Below are 14,643 nucleotides of genomic sequence, written 5' to 3'. Positions count from 1 at the left end.
GTGAATCTGAAGGCAGACCATAAGGATGAGTCAGATTTAATGATCAAACTATGTAAATCCTTCACTGCCTCTCCTGTAAATCCTGGTGTGAAGGTTTGCCCTGAAAGCTGCAGCAGACACAGTTCTTCATGTCCAGATCCAAATCTGTTCAACTTCAGAGTTTTGTTTCAAGATTTTTGCTGATTCATCTGAAGGAGAACTGGCCATCTTAGACTGACATAATGTCATCTCTCAATCTCATGCTGGGAGTCTTCTTTCAGCACTGCAACACTACTGCACCCGATTGTTCATTTTTCAGATCCCACTAAACTCCCATCAGCGATGCAGAACACAAGCTGGAGCGAGTTAAACGTAATGACAGCTAATGCGATGTTTAATTATCAATAAAGTTACAGTTTCTGCTGCCAGTGAAGCATTTGTTTTAGTTTCCCACAGTTAAAAATAATCCTGGACTAACGCAGCCTTTAAAACAAATAATATAAGACCACTCTCACTTTTTCAGATCGCATGTGGTGAATCACCTGAAAGCATTTCTTCACTGTATGACACGCAGCGTGAATATTGTGAAATCACTCTGCTTGCATGCTGGAGTTCTCCGCATTTCTTCATTTGTGACTGAAAAATTGCACTCCGTGTTTTATTTAAACTAAAATAAAAAAAAATAATAAAAAAGTCAGATTCAATGTGTGAAATCAACATGATATCCAGCAGCTTGTAGAAGCTTCTCCAGCAGCAGGAAGGTGCAGCAATGCTTTTCTGGATGATGTTATCAGTCTCTGATGGTTGTAAGGGAGGTTCTTACTAACCGAGCTAACACGGAGCTAACAGGAGCTAACAGGAGCTAACAGGAGCTAACCAGCTAACGGAGGTAGGCAGGCTAAAGCTAAATCATATTGTTAGCCGGGTAAAAACTGTGGGTTTTTTTTAATTCTTCCTTCTTTCTGGACATGCCTCTAATTAATGCTAAATTTTGAGATATTTGTTAGAAACGGATGAATTATTTAAAAAAAATCACAGTTGTCACAAAGGTCAAACCTATCTATCACAGCTATAAATGTTTATTTGTACCAGGATGTAAACATGTTTCTTTCTGCTATAAACATGTTTTTTTCTGCTGAAAACATGTTTATTTCTGCTGTGAAGTTGGTCTTTTTAACATGGGAGTCTATGGGGATTTTCTGTGTTTTAGAGCCCCTAGTGGATGAGGGGGGGACTGCAGTTTTTGGTTTAGGCATCATGTTTAACCGCCGGACATTGCTGCTTGGTTCAGATGCAGCTGAGTCGTGCTACCAAGTTCTTTACAGAAAAATTAGGCTTTTTCCTACACATCTTCTAAACAAGACATACTGGTTCAGTATTTTTTCTAACTGGAATGTCATGAAGTTTAAATTTAACATGCTAGCTGAGGCCTGGAGAGTCTGAGATGGAGCTCTTGGGTTTTTTCCACCTCCTCTGAGTATTACACATCTGATCTTGGGCTGAACTTGCTGGGACGTCCACACCTGGGAAGACTGTTCCGTCTTCATTGTTTTCCTCTTTCCTGCTCTTTCCCTCAGTAGAAAGATAAGCGATAGATGAACGATCCAGACACACTCGAAACGGTCTGATGATCCTTCAGAGAGAGAGGAGCAGCAAAACTTTCCTCTCTAAGCTAATGGCTGATGTTTTTTCTCCTTGGCGTCATGCTAACACACACCTGAATCTCGCAGAGCAGAAACCTTAGTTTTTGTTCTCTAAGCCAGTTTTGTTCAAGCCTTTTTGAGCCAAGGCACTGTTTTCACTGAAAAATCACAAAACAAAATGTTTATAATAAAAGAAATCCATATTATTAATATAAAGTCCATCTTGTCAAAGTCTCATGAATAGAAATCAGATAAACCCAAGCAGAAGGAATTGTATTATCTTTCACTGGGGGCCATTTGGATGAACACAGAGCTGCTTTTTACACCAGAAACTGGAAACAGGGGAATTACTCAGGGCACACCTGATAATCTCTCACGGCACACTGGTGTACCACGGCACAGTGGTTGAAAAGCACGGCTCTAAGCAATGTCATGCTGTTAGATGTGTTGTCACTGACTTGAGATTCTGTCACACGTTAAGACCTGCTGAAAGTGCTCGGGCTGGACTTTCTTCGCATACATCAGACTTTTATATAAAGGCTCTGAAGCCAATGATGTTTTTTTTCTGTTCACGAAGAACAAATAAAAAGCAAAGCTTGATTTTTTCGTCTCTTCAGAGCATTGATGTATCACTGTGTCTGTTCAGCAACAGCAGCAGGTTATAAAAACCAGCACATCAAATCACGACCCACCAGCAGCATCACGGAGACGTGCGAAATTATGGAAGTGTCATTCAGCTAATGAATCTGTGTGAATATCAAAGACTCCAGGGCTGCTTCTGAAGTATGAACACGTGAGGAGAAATAAATCAACAACATGACTCACCGTCAGGTAAGATGCAGTCAGCGACGGTGGGTAATTACCATCCTGAGGAGGATGTTGTCCCTCGGAGCGTAGCTTCGCTAAGAGGCAGCAGTTGGAGACAAGTTTGATGTCAGAGACTGTGTGTCTGGGACAGCGTTTTCATGAATCTTAATGAAGCTTAAATTCTGCCTCTCTCAGTCCTCGTGCATAAAAACAGCAGCTCTGTGGGCGTCATCAGATTCAGGTTGTCTGATCAAACGATGGAGCAGCTGTTTCAGGTTTATCATGTGGACATGAATGCTGAGAGACTGCACAGTGCACCAAAAGTGCAGCTTTGGCTTTCATGCTAACCCACTTTCTAACAGGGGAGCATATAGAACTGAATGTGTAAATTCTTCAGATGGAACAACAGGAAGAGAGGTTTGCAAATGTCTGCCTTGCAGCAAGACTCCACATCATGTCAGATTGTTTATGCTCCTCATAGCTAAATATAAATTAAGTTAGCTTTACTAAGTGTGTTTACAAATGCACAAGCATGCCGTAAAGAGTCTGTATAACAAGTTCATTTTTAGTCCCACTGACATGGAAATGATTCCCCCAGTAGAGTTGGGTGTATTTTTAATTTTACCTGCTCTGGTCAGTCATTATTCACATCCTCCTCAGTAATAACTGCAGCCGGGATTGCATCCTATTTTCAGCACCCACTGCTTCTCTTGGAAATTTAAATCTGTCCACAGCTTCATCGTTGTATTTTAAAATAACCCTCTTTAATCTACATTTCATGACTCAGTGAAGTGTAACTTTGTTTTTAGTGGAAAAACAGTGTTTTCCCCTTAATCTTAGGAAACACTAATAATCTAATCATGTTTAAAAACAGGGGAAATGTCCATCATTTCAGGGCTGCCCCACACAAATAAGTTGGCACTGCTGTTAGCATTTAACTGCATGCTATTAGCTGCATGCTAACATGCTAACAAATGTATGCTAACATACATTTGACTTTTGACCGTTAAGTGTTTATTGTTTCCATTTCAAATGACTTTACACCAGTTTTAAATATGAATGGTTTTTAATTTAATGGAAACCAAACTTGGTTGTTTATGTAAATTTTTAGCTAATGTGCTACACAGGGCTGCAGAGTGGACACAGTTTGGTTTTTCTTTACTAAAAACATGTCAGAGACTTTTATCCGGAGCCTTGAGTTTGTTTTTGGTCAGACTAATCCTTAATTCATACACAGAACAGGCCTGTGGAGCTGCCTCATTTAATCTGCTAAAGTTAAACGTACTGTGATGGAATCAGATCTTTGAAGTTCTGCAGAAATCACCCCCTATTGTTTGTTTTGTGTATTTTATTGTTTTAACCTGAACATAACAGAAAGTGAGGTAACTTTCCGTTATTTCATTTCCTTCTGAGCAATATTTTATCTCAAGCTCGAGCCAGGAGCGGCCACATGTGCTTATCTTAGGCCTGGGTGATAAATCAGATTTTTATCTCAACTACGATCTGGGTTTTCAACGATCATAAAAATAAAAGGGTGTGATTATTTCTCTCTCTGCAGTTTCCTCTCCTGCTGTCTTCAGCTGCTAATCGAGCGTCTCTGGCGTTGCAGCGCTGTGCTGTAAACTCCTCCCACAGCCGCTTTGCTTTCATTCAGACACTGTTGCCAACTTGGCGACTTTCTTGCTAAATCTGGCAACTTTTTTTGTTAAAAGCGACAAATCTAGCAGCTTTTACTGGAGTTATTAAAGACTTTTCTGGTGTTTTGGCGACTGACTTGAAGGCACATATTGTTCTGCAGTTACTGTAAGGAAGGAGCAGCGGGAGCCTCTCCCGTCCTAAAGCACTCCCAGGCGGCCAGTCTCAGTCGGCTCCGGCTGCAGGTCAATGTAGAATAACTGCAGTAGGTTGTGGAAGTTCACCTAAACATAGTTTATACCATTGTCAGTGACAACTGGCTGCATTATTTTCCTATACAGAGTTCGGCCAGTTAAACACTGTAATATACCTCCATTACAGGGCGTTACCATAGCAACGTGTTAACCAGCTGGTTCAGATCAGCCGTCTTTTAACAGGGGAATGAGAGAAACGTGCTGCAGCCTGACAGCGGTTGTTTGGTATAAAACGTACATCCAGGCCAACGTAAAATAGTTCCTATATAAGCGGTAAAAGCGGATTAAACAACTCGGAACCGTACATTAGACGGTTATAATGCACGACACGGAGTCTAGAACACCACGACGCGCAGCGTTGTTTATAAATACTGGACAATCGTGTTAAATAATCGAGATCTCAATTTCAGTCAAAATAATCATGATTATAATTTTAATTTTATGGAAAGTTGTGTATTTTGTAGTTTAAATCTAACATGGAAAAATGTGTAAGCTAAGCTAATTATGGTTGATTTCACACGGCATGTATTTTTGATGGTGTTTGGTTATACATCCATTTAATCAGCTCATTTTGACCTGATACTTTATTTGAAAACTTGCTACCAATAGAAATATGTTGTGTTGTGTGATGATGCAACATTTGATTTATTTCTGCTCTTTCTGCAAGTTTCACACTTATCTTGATTAAACCATTAAACTCATTACTCTGTTCCTCGAGTTTGATCAGAGCCGTGTTCAGCTGTTTGTCACAACGGAGAACAGAGATGACAAGGCCTGCATCTGCAGCATACTTTTGTGCAAAATGAAGAAATATTTACCTGCCCTTATGTATCAATGTCAAGCTCTTATCCTGCCAACACTGACACTCAGAGCCGGGAGGTTACGTCAGCATGTGGTGCCTCAGGAGGATCTTCTAAGCACCATTCAGGTGAATCTTCAGTTAGGGTTGCTGCAACTAAAGCTGAAGCTACATCCACACGAACAGTCTCTGGAAAACGCCAAACAGACATGGAAGTAGAGAAGGCACACATAGAGGCTACACTGAATGCACTAATAGTCGTGTGAAGCAGAGGCTGCTTCAGGAGAGACTGAAGTGTTTGAGGCTGCTGTAGATTTACAGAGCTGTGACCTTGAAAGCAAAGCAAGTCATGCTCAAGCAGCAAAGCAGGCATTACAGCACACCAGTGGGTATGTTCAAACACATCTTTCTTCAGTGAGAAGTTACATTTCAGCTCAAAATAACAGGGACATGGAATCTCTGGTTTTTGTGTCACAACATACAGAGCTCCCAGATGTCAGTATTCACGTCATGTATCAGTCATGATATGCAGCAGCGAGACCACTCACGTTGTCCTGCAGAGGTTCTGCAGCAAAGTGACCAACGGAGAAATGTTCCTTGCTCTACATCTTTTCTCACAGATAGAAAAGCTCCCACCACCTGCATGCATCCCCACAAAGGTTCAGTAAGCCAACCACTGCCCTGTTTGCAGTCAAAGGCTCAAGGTGTATCAGAGTCAGCTTTTTCTCTGGCATGTCGAGAGCTCATCACAGCTAGACTGAAGGTGTGTGATAGCCAGCCTGCTGGTTGTCTGTCCTGGAAATCCAGCCTTGTCCATTCAGTGGAGAGACTTCCCCTCAAAGCTGGTGAAGAACTTCCAGCTAACCAGCACTCCTCATGGACAACCAACACTGTTTCGCACACCAGGAAGCTTACAGCCCAGTTGATCTTCATTGCGATGTAGATGTGAAACTACGTCAAGTTTTAGCAACGCAAGCCAAAAATTTCTCTCATTAACTGGGCAGTGAGCGCTAAATTGCTCACTCCTTCACAAAAGCAGCTCGAGAAGGTCCATGTTGGGATGACTGCAAGCTGTTCTTCAGTCCAGACCAGTTGGGTAATGTAAAGGTCAGAATCTTGCTTGCACTGCATCCAGAAGGGAGAACGGATCCTTAAACATTGTGATTTCAGTCAAATCTGTCCTTTCATTGATTCCAAAGGTCTTCTGTGTGTCGCAGGATGGCTGGATAAGTCACAGCTCGCAGCAGAAGAAGGTCAGCAGATTATCTTACCTGGCAGACATCTTGTGCCTTCTTACTCATCAGACCCGAGCACGAGCAGGTCTGTCATTGAGGCAGCTTTAAGGAGTACTAGCTTTTGGGTTGTTGGAGAGCGATGGACTATTAGTAGTTTGATCTACAACTGTGTGAGATGTCGGAAACTATGTAGGAAACAGGAGAAGCAGATTATGGTGGACCTGCCTGCTGGTCATTTGAGTACAGATCCCCCCTTCACCTTTGTAGGATTGGATGTGTTTTGGCCATGGTGCGTCATTTCAAGGAGAACAAGTGGAGGCCTGGCCAATAGTAAGACGTAAGGTCTGACTGCAGAACAAATTTCATCAGAGCTGACAAGAACTTGGGATCTGATCTAAAAGCTGCAGCAACTGTGAAGTATCCAGCAACCCATCTGACCAGGGTTGTGTGTGGCTATTTAATCCTGGCTGAGAGAAGATGACTGGCGTCACGTCGTATCCTTGATGTAATTAACATTGCACAGACCCAAGCTCGAGAAACATTGATGTAACGCTTCTCGAGCTGGGGTCTGCGCAACTCACACTTGCAGTCCTGTAACCCTTTATGGCTGAGGCGATTGTCAACTCTAGGCCCCTTGCATTCATGTCTACAGATCCAGATGAGCCTCTTATTCTTACTCCGGCTATGCTGCTAACCCTGAAGATTGACATCCGTCAGGGGTTGGAAACTCCGGTCCTCGAGTGCCACAGTCCTGCAAATGTTAGGAGTTTCCCTGCTGTAAACCACTGATTCAAATCAATGGCTAATTAGCGGACTTGTGCAGGTCTGATGGGTGCCAGGTGTGTTGCAGCAGAAAAAACACTGCACTGTGCATTGTGGCACTCGAGGATCGGAGTTGCCTACCTCTGACATACGCCCAGCTCCTTCTGGTGACTTGAAGAAGGTGAAATCCTAAGATGTCAGTGGCGATGAGTTCAAAGTTTAGCAAACACATTAGAGAGAGATGGAGGAGGGCTTACCCAGAAGTGCTAACTCCTGGTCCAGAAAGTAAAAGTCTTGTCCGGCAGCTGTTCTGACCAGTCACCAAACGAGCTGAATTTAATGAGCAGAGTTTATTTGCCAGGAAAACGAGCCTGTTAGTGAAAACACCTGTTCTAAATGTACAGGTAGATCCAAAAACATGGCAGGACTTTTACTTTCTGGACCAGGAATTGCCACCTCTGGGAATACCTCATTAGTCTCCAGGGTTGACAGAAGTGGAGAAGGGAGAGACCAAATCTGGATGGAGACGCTGTCCTGATGAGACAACTCAGCAAAGAGACATAACTGGCTTACAGGCTGATCGCAAGAACCTTTCCAAGTGATCACAGGAAGATCCGAAAGGTTTAGGTGAAAATTGAGGAAGATAGTAAACCAAAGTGGTTCTTAGAGCCAGTGTTGGAAGTTGTTGCCATGGAACCAAATCAAGCGATGAGCAGTTTGACATCCAAGGCATACTGGGTGGGGAGTGTGATGAAATCAGACCTTCCATTTGCTGAAGACATTGCACCCTAGTGGATGCTTTTTTCTTTTTTTTTTTCTTTTTTTTGTTTTAACCTGAGGAGACAGGAAGTGGGATAACTTTGTATTTGGTCACTTCCCCCTGAGCGTCATTTTACATTGAGCTCTTGCCAGAAGCAGCCACATTTGCTCATCAGTTACTATCCAAACTTTCACAAGCATAAACAGTGGCATCATCTGTAAGTTATATTGTTTGTTATCATTGAAATGTTTGTTGGGATATTTGTTTTTGGAACTATTATATCTCAACAGAGAAGGCTTCACATTTAAGTCCAAATATTTAAAAAAAAAAAAAACATGTTAAATGATCATATCTTGAATCATTATTGCTCGTGTTCTATAGCAGCGGTTCTTTTTTTGGTACATTACTTCTTTTTAAATATTTTTTCCAGTCTAGTACCCTGGACTGGACCAGGGCAAAGCCCTTGTTTAGAAATAATAATTGCAAAAATGACATGGGAAATACTTTCATGCTTAATGAGTAATTAAGCATGAAATTTTATTACTAATTATTTAAATACTCAAAATTTCTATTAACTAGTGTAATTTTCTCATGTATCTCATGCAGTACTCCATAGAACTCCTCCATTTCAGTACAGTAGCCCAAGATAGCCAGAAAAAGTTAGTTTTTATTTTGGTAAAAGATGTTTTTTTTTTTTTTTGTTTTTTTTTTGTTTTTTAATGCAGGGATTCTTTTTCACATACTGTTCAGGCATGTTGCTAATAAATTATTCTGGATGAAAACATAAAAAATGACCTTTTCTTCTACCTCCTGAACATACCAGTAGTGTGTGTCATTTGGGATGACTTTAGGTAAAATGTAACTAACTTTTTATATTCCAGTTTTGTTTGTTTTAATTTGAGGCAAATTATTTGAGGATATAGTTGTTTTTTAAGGTTGGAGTGCAATGAAATGAGCAATTCTAATCCTTCTTTCATCGCAGATAATTCAGGCATGAGAGAGCAGAACGTTCAGATTTAGGATCTGTGGACACAAGCCCAGACAGACCAAAAGTCAAAGAATACCCACACACAAGCTTCGTACTGCAATGAAGGTCATTCCAACAAAAATAATTGTTAATCCTATGAGACATGATTCTGTGTTCTGCTACAATCTTTGGTAAACAAGCATCTGGAGTTAAAAAACATCAACAGCTTTGTTGTTTTTTCCAACTGGAAAAACAGCAATGGGCAAGAGATGCTTGTTGCCTGGAAAGCCGTTTTTTAAAAGGCAGCACCATGGAGAGGATGAATGTGGCAGGCACTGACCAGATCACAGAACGCAGAGTACCTCCATCGTATTGTGGCTGCCATAAGCATTTTAGGACAACAGAACACACCTTTCCGTGGTCAATATGAGCCCTCAGACAACCGTGGAAATTTCCTGGAGCTCATGACCTTGCTGGAAAAATCTGATCCCTTTCAGCAGAACTATAGTGCTCCTCTCATTCCACTTTTCTCTCTACTGGCTCACAGAATGAAATGATAAAAGGGTTGCCCTGATGAAGTTACTGCTGGGATAGTTGATGAAAGATAGACGCAGCGATGGCTGATAAAGCCTGCAATGGTAATGTTGAGCAGCTTGCTGTTTGTGCGCATTATGGGTGGTCTGATAATGCAACTAGGGAACGTTTTCTTCAAATTTACAACCTTGAGTCCTTTGATGCATTTTCAGAAGCCACTGAAAAAGTGTCTGAATCCATTAGATTACAAGAACTGGAATGTGTTGCCCAGACATGTGATTGGGCAGCAGTGATGTGCGGTAGGTTGGAGCAGTCCAGGCGCCATTCCGTCAAAGGCATCCAGAGGCAGTTTATGTTTGCTGCTATACCCATTATCTCTATGTGGTGCTCTGCCACACTTGCAAGGCTTGACAGAAGCCACAGTTTTGTTGAGACACTGGAGAGTTTCTATCATTTTTTCAGTGTGAATCTAATGAATCACAACGATTTCACAGACATGCAGAAAACCCTGTGTTTACTGGACAATGAGCTTGTTGAGCAATGTAAGACTCGATGGGAATGCCAACTCCATTCGGTAAGCGCTGTCATTGCCAACTTGACTGCACTGCTAATTGGCTTGGAAGAATTTAATCCCAAAGCAGTTTGACTGCTCTCAAAACTTTTCAGATTATCATGTGTTTAAATGGTGGTAATGTTGAAGAGTCTGTCCACTGCAGAGGGGCTACACATGTACCTCAAGAAACAGGACAGAGCTAGCCCGGACCACACATCTACCTCCAGAAACAGGATATAGAGCTAGACCAGGCTACACAAGTACCTCCAGAAACAGGACAAAGAGCTAGACCGGGCTACACGTGTAGCTCCAGAAACAGGACAAAGAGCTACCCCGGTTCACACAAGTACCTCCAGAAACAGGACAAGATTGATTGCAGAGTTTCAAGGACCGTATCTTTGTACAGGGTAGCCCAGGCTAGCTCTGTACAAAGATATTGTCTTTAAAACTCTGCAATCAATCTGAACAGATGAAACTGATGCAGACCAGTTACACACAGAGGAGTCCACCACAGACACAAGAGCTCAAGCGAGTTCTGGGGATGAGTTAAAAAATTACATATTGTATCAGTCCCTTGATAGAAAGGTGAGAGAGCTACAGGGTTGATGCAATGAAAGGCACCCAAGCTTGCTATCCAATGTCACATGACTTCATGTGTGATCAATAACTAGAACCAATTGCAAAACACTACAAGATCACACTTAGTAAAGAGGAGATTGTGGTCGCCACATGGTTCCTGTTGAAACAGAATAGAAGGAGCCACTTCAGATGTGGCAAGTATGTATATCGTCCCTGACATGTTCCCAAGTCTCAAATTGGTGTTTAAAGTGGCACTTGTTATTCCTGTTAGCAGTTGTGAGAGGTCTTTCAGATTTTTACAGTTTGTACATTTTTAAATGAAAATACCAAATAAATTTCTCTATGTCTAAGTTATGTACTTAAGTTCCACACACATTTCATGAAGGGAAAAAATGGTCCTGAAAATATGGTCCACGTTGTCACCACGCTCAAACTAGACTCATGAAGTGGATGTACTGACTGGTACCATGAGAAATCACATTTTCACTGTTTGATCCTCCCTACATTGACTCCCTGCAAAGTTTTTGACAGAATTGATGAAATTGATCTTCAACAGCTGCCATGTCTAGGATGTCAGATAAACAAATCTGACAAAAAGGCTGGTCAAGTGTCAGAGATCCTTCGAAGGGCAGATCTTTCATTCTGCGGCTGCTTCTCTACATCCTTTGAGTTCTCAGAAACATATATTCTCATGCTTACATCTGTGTTGTAGCAGAGAGAAGATGGACTGATGGATTATTAATGGACAATGGATGGGACAGCCACTCCGCCAGTTTTGTGTGTGTTTCTCTGCATAAATGTACCAGTGGTTACACCAATTTCACAGCGATCTTCAAGAATTAAAAAGGTTTGTGTTGTTCGCATTTAGATTTTTTCACGGCCGAATTGTTCTTGTGCTATAATAGAAACCAACCATCGCACGTCCTCCCCAATTCCTTTCATATGGTGAAGAAACGTGCATTTTCAGAAAATCACCATATTTTCACTGGAATCCGTTAAAAGGAGGGGACGGCACTTCCGTTCAATACTCTCATCTTTCAAGCTCAATCAACCAACGGTGCGCCTTTCATACGCACTGAGCTCCCTGGACCACGCGGTCACACGCATCACGCAACACTGTCATATTTCACCATCACTGGGGATTTGTCTCAATAGTATCTGCTGCCAAACGAGCTGCAGGTGCTGCCAACGGCGGTTACCTTGGCAACGCCACAACAAATAGTCCACTCAGCTGCTTCTTGTTAAAAACATGATTTTAACGGTAAAAACAATATTAGTAATTGATCTTGTGTTATTTCCTTTGTGAGTGACCATGTCATAAATGGAATATAGCATTATCCCTTACATATAACCTCATTATCATTACCTGTGACGGTGGCTATTTTCTAACCTTAAAATCTCTAAAATGCTCTCTTAAATTACAAAAACATTGTTTAAAAGTCTTCTTTTTTAAACTAGGAACAATCATTGCGTGTTTGAAATATACAAAGATATGAGTGACAGGTCTGTGTGTGTGTGTGTGTGTGTGTGTGTGTGTGTGTGTGTGTGTGTGTGTGTGTGTGAGGGTTTTAAACATGAGGAAAGCTCATAGTGAAATCGATATTTATCTGCTTGTTGTGTTGGAGCATCAGAGGCTGCAAAGCTTGACCATGAATGCATCGTGGTGAACAATTTCTCGCTGCTTCTACTGCACCTTTCTCTATATCTGGTACTTTGAAGAAGTATTCATACTCTACATATTTAACTTTGTCACATTTTGTCACATTACAACCACAAACTTAAGTGACCCATTTTACTGGGTTGAGGCTTCTGACAAACACAAAGTGAAGCAAGTAAATAAAGACTCCACTATAAAATGACTTGTGGTTTGGAGGGTTTTTTTTTTCTAGAAATATAAATACATCAAAAACATATGTGTGTATTCAGACCCTCTGTGTTGATATAGTGTAGAACTCCAAGTTTTCTGAAGAGGCTTGTATCTAGAGCTGCAGCAAGAAGTTTCATCCACTCATTTCTACAAACGAGCTCAACTGCAACTGGATTTGATGCAGAGCTTCTGTCACCGAGAGCCAGTTCCTGTGGCTTTTGTTTCCCTGCTTCAACACACTTGATTCAAATCAAATGGATCAACAAAACAATTGCAATTTGCAGGTGTTGCCATTGAACAGTGTTTAGCACAGTTTTCGAATTTTACGAGAACTGCGGTATACAAGTAGTCACAAAGCATTATTTTGGGGGTTTCTACTTGCTGGGGAGAATTTGCTACGGCTTTTTGAAGCTTTTCTCCCTCACTTTCTTTTCTAAAACTTCGAAATTCGTTGTTGTTTGTTACATAGCGCACCATCAATAACCAAATGTGAACTGGTCATGGCCCCCCACGTCACACCCCGTAATAAGTAAATGCGAAAAAAAATGTTTTTAATTACACTTTTGCGATATATTTCCATATCGAAACCTTTTTAGTGATATTTGAGCATTTGCAGGTCTACTGCAGAAAGATGTAGCAGAACGTTCTTGTTGGCAGCCATTGCCCTCTGAAACAATGACTGACAATTAGTTTAAACAATAAGAATGCAACAACTTTATAATTTCCCCTCTGTGGATAATTATATTTTTCATTTAATTTAATTTCCTTTTGGGATTTTGTGATGGAAATATCGGAAGAAATGCGATGACGAAAGTTTTTCTTCAGGATAAACTGGAGTTAATGACCCTGAGAACCTGCTGGATGGGTGGCGGTCCAGCAGAGAACAGATTAGCTCTTTCTGGTTCTGGTCACAAGTCAAAAGGATCAAGAACAAAACCAGAAGAAGCACAAAACCAAGAGCACACCTCCCCCTCCCCTCGAAAATACATCATCCCCCCTCTGACAACCTGTTGCCACGAGTTACCATCACGTCCCGTCAATCACTGTGGCAGAAACAATGCTGCGATTGGTGAGTTGATGGACAGTGTCGCCATGACAACACAAAGACCCGCTGATGACTCAATGCGTGCCGAGACGGAGAGCGAAGTCTGATCTCTGAGGGTCGGGGCCTTCGCCACTTTTATGTGACGCCGTTCAGCTTTAAGAGGATCAACAGTTCAGCTGCTGCTAATGAGACTAATTGGATCAAACAAGAATGTTTAAAGAGCCGAAGAGCGAGGAAGAGGAGGAAGACACATTGCTGTCTCATTTACTGGTTTACATTAAAATGTCAAATTCAGCCTTCATTGGTTTAAACTGTAAATGATTCATTTTTTGTGAGTTCCTGCTGTCTGTGACTTGTTAACCAGTAACAGGAAGTTTAACCTGCATTAACCAGCAGAGATGAAAAGGTTAGGTGGGTTACAGAGGCTGGAGGATTTATTTATGCTAATAACCACATGTTTTTGATTATCTTATGTCTTCCCCTCCTGTGGAGGGCATATTTCGACCTGTTAAATAAGGAGGCCTCATTAAGGCTTCCCTGTGGAGCGACGGCGGGCTGCAGGACGATGACTCCTGATGACCCAAAAAAATCCAATTTTCCTCCTCCTCACTGTCAGGCTTTCTGCAACATATTCTTATCTATTTGTAGCAAATCTGATAAAAGTTGTGCATAACTTTTTGTCAGATTTGGATCAGAGCTACTGGTGCATTCGTTCAGATTTAGTCAGAGAAAATTTCCACAGCAACAGAAAACTGTAAAATTTTACTTGACAAGGTTTATTAAAACAATATTTAACATTTCTTGATGAACTATGAGAGTTTAGCTCTCTAATAAAGTCATTTTGTGTGTGCCTGTGTGTATTAATTCATAATATATTCATCCATCCATCCATTTTCTTCCACTTTACTGGGCTGTAAAGCTTACAGCTTGATTGGCCATTTCTCCCAGTTAGGGTCATCCTGAAGCTCGCAGCACACTTTACCATTTATATTGTTAATGCATTAATAATAATATGCATGTGAGGAAAATGTGTAGTCCTTTGTGATAAATGAATTAGACTTTATTTACCTCTTATAACATTTAAGATGAGAACCAACAAAGGAGTAATTTTTTATAAAAAAAAAAAAAGATACTTTAAATATACAGATTTTTGACTGTTTTGTTAGTTTTTTTGTTTAAAAAGAAATGAAAATCCACTAAGCTGCATCCTTGCATTGCTGACAC

Source organism: Telmatherina bonti, assembly GCF_933228915.1.
Source record: "Telmatherina bonti genome assembly, chromosome: 4".
Classification (NCBI taxonomy): Eukaryota; Metazoa; Chordata; class Actinopteri; order Atheriniformes; family Telmatherinidae; genus Telmatherina; species Telmatherina bonti.
Note: the sequence above shows the minus strand (reverse complement) of the source record.